Source organism: Sinocyclocheilus grahami, unplaced genomic scaffold (genome assembly GCF_001515645.1).
Source record: "Sinocyclocheilus grahami isolate Dianchi unplaced genomic scaffold, SAMN03320097.WGS_v1.1 scaffold121.1, whole genome shotgun sequence".
NCBI classification, from domain to species: Eukaryota; Metazoa; Chordata; class Actinopteri; order Cypriniformes; family Cyprinidae; genus Sinocyclocheilus; species Sinocyclocheilus grahami.
The window spans coordinates 475,075-477,833 of NW_015505300.1; the positions used below are offsets into that span (position 1 = coordinate 475,075).

The 2,759-nt window shown below is 34.7% G+C and overlaps 1 protein-coding gene across 2 annotated transcripts in view; it reads left to right on the plus strand.

Annotated features, from left to right (window-relative positions):
• Positions 1-2,759, plus strand: part of LOC107589818 (xin actin-binding repeat-containing protein 1-like) — an 11,700-nt gene that overhangs the window by 934 nt on the left and 8,007 nt on the right. For both annotated transcript variants that reach the window (XM_016278356.1, XM_016278354.1), the window contains exons 2-3: positions 2,136-2,281; positions 2,529-2,585. The gene's annotated coding sequence lies outside the window, so the exon portion shown is untranslated. The remainder of the gene's footprint in view (positions 1-2,135; positions 2,282-2,528; positions 2,586-2,759) is intronic.

Genomic DNA, 2,759 nt, shown 5'->3' on the forward strand with positions numbered 1-2,759 from the left:
TAATTTGGACAGCTGTCAGCAGCACAAAAGCACTCACATTCTAGGTGGCTAATAGCTGTGCCCTCCATTCCTGCTCCTGAATAGCTGTGAATGGGAGCTGGTCTCTGTGAAACTTTCATTCATCTGACTTGATCATCTTTGAAATATCTATAAGATATCTAATAAATTGTATCACAGATGTAAATAAATGTTTAAACCATTTGACCCACTTCTAAATTAATTAATTGGGCATTGGGGGAAAAAAGGAAGCAGGAAGAGATGGACAATTTAACTCAAAAGAAGACTTTGATCTTGTCCAAAACTATACTTTATAATTCCTTGATTACACCATTTATGTCAGATTAGGCTTAATGGAAATGCAAGCTGCCCCTTTTATCACATGACTGTGTCACAAATATCAAATGAAACGTAAACTTATACGCACAGTATTTTCATTTAAATCCTTAGGTAAATGTTTTGCTGCCGCTGCTTCTTAAAATGCAACATTTGTTTTTTTAATAATTTGGCAAAATGCATTTTCTTAACAAATCAGAGAGCACAATTTTCAGCCTTGTTAAACAGTAACGTCTAGCGAGACCCCAGTATTGTATGGCCCTGTTATTCTGTGTGCTCATCCAGCTATGCAAACGTTTTAAGCTCAGACTCGTGAGTGGCGCCAGCGATGGGCCCTGTCCTTTTGTCCCATGAGAGCTTACAGTGTGAAAAACAGAGGTATGCTTGAATATAGTCATTAGTTACAGCTGACAGACCTACACTGCCTCTAGTGCTCCTGGCTTCATAAGGAAAGCTTTTGTTTTGATCAAGCTTACAACAGCTTTACAATAATTTGGTGTGATCATTTGCTGCTCCAAACCATAATTACATCACCCATCATCAATAATTATAAGTGGTCTACTGTAATTCTGTATTCAGAAACTTCAATAAGATTTTTTCTCAGGTCACATCAAGCACACTAATACAGAAGATACAAAAAAGTGTGTTTGATTGTCTGATAAGAACTAATTAACAAACTTCTGGTGTCAGCTAAATAACTGATTTCTATCATTATAATATCTATTTTACCATTCTGAATCCATAACATCTGATAATTTACTCTCTTGATATATATAGTATTGTTTTAAGATGCCGATCCCCCCAAAAAATCTGTAAAAATGCTTCAATGATGCTAACAAAAAATTCACAATTCCCATAGTAAAAAATGCTAAGATCAGAAGTATGAATCAGGAATGCTTTGTCACAGAGTGTTTTGTCGTCTGAGAATGTGAAAGCTTAAAAAGGGTCAGGATTCGGCTGACACCACTGTTGTTTCTTTTTGACGATTTACAATGGAATGTATAGGCCGCTGTATTTGCTTAGTTAGAGGTCATGCTAAGAAATACAATCCAATTGTTATAGCACATCTGAGAGGTAAACAGACAACTGACTGTAGCAAATTTAATTTTTTTAAATTAATCTATGCCAAATATTTTGCAATCACATGTTCATATAGTATGTGTGGAGCAAAATAGTTTCCATATGTCCTTGAAGTATAATAATAGCCCACAGATAAAAGCAAACTAACACCAGTGCCAGTCTATATATACACACTATCAGAGCCACTAAATGGCAAGGAACTGGGTCAGGTGACACTTGTCTTATTTCTATTATCATCCAACATAAAAGTGGTTTAAGAGCCTTGGGTTTGACTTTAATTTATTAAACACAAAATTATTACAAAATCTGTTTAGATAGCATGCCACAGATACTATTTCTGCTTCAGGTAGTTTCTGTGTTTTTATTTTTTATTTTTTTATTTTATTTTTTTGTAATCTTTAATAGATAATGCAAGTTAATGAATAATTAAATTGTGATCAAACAAAGAAAATCATTTTTCCAAAAATTCCATTCAGGTGATACCAAAACAAACGTCAATGACGTCATCTACTATCAAATGCCATAAATTCTTATTCCAAAAACAAAAGTCAAATAAAGCAATGAAAAATGGGTCATAATCGATAAACTAACAATTAATGATATATATTTAATTATTTAGATGGCTCCAACAAGTTGCATATGCAATATATGAGTCACTATTTTTAGATTATAAATCAATTCTGATTGTAGTTTTGTAACAATATTTTTTCCCTGTGAATTAGATAAGAAACATTTCAAGAAAGACAGAGAATCTGCCTCCTATCAAGAGCATAAACCTAAGTACACATTCTCTCCTATCCCGAGCGTGAAAGACAGATCTGCCCTTTACCTCTCAAAGACAGACTCCTCAGGATATATCGAACAGCAAGTGAGTGCTCACTGCATCTGTCATATCACTCACAACACACAGGCATTTAAGAGGTTAAGTGCTCAGACTGGATCACACGCAATGCTGTGAAGTCTGGTACATGCTCATTTTACAGTACTTTTGTTGGCTAGTATTTTCCTTAGCTACTGAATAAGTTATGTGTTGTTAAAACAGCTTTATGCAAATGAAGTCTTCGGTGTTTTCTATGGAAAATGAGCAGGAATAATTAATCATGCTTCTTTCTCAGGGTAGTGTGTTCCAGGAGCACTTGATCTCAAGTGGGAAGAAGAAAAAACAAAGCAAGGTATGAACAACAGTTCTGGTTGACTTTCTAAGTCAGGATCATTATGTGAGCCTGCTGTGTGACTTAATGACTAATGCTAAGAGGTGCAGTGTGACTAATTTAGAAAAAAATATAATGCAAATTACAAAGACTCTACACAGCAAAATCCCCAGAGTTAAATCAACTCTGCTCAGA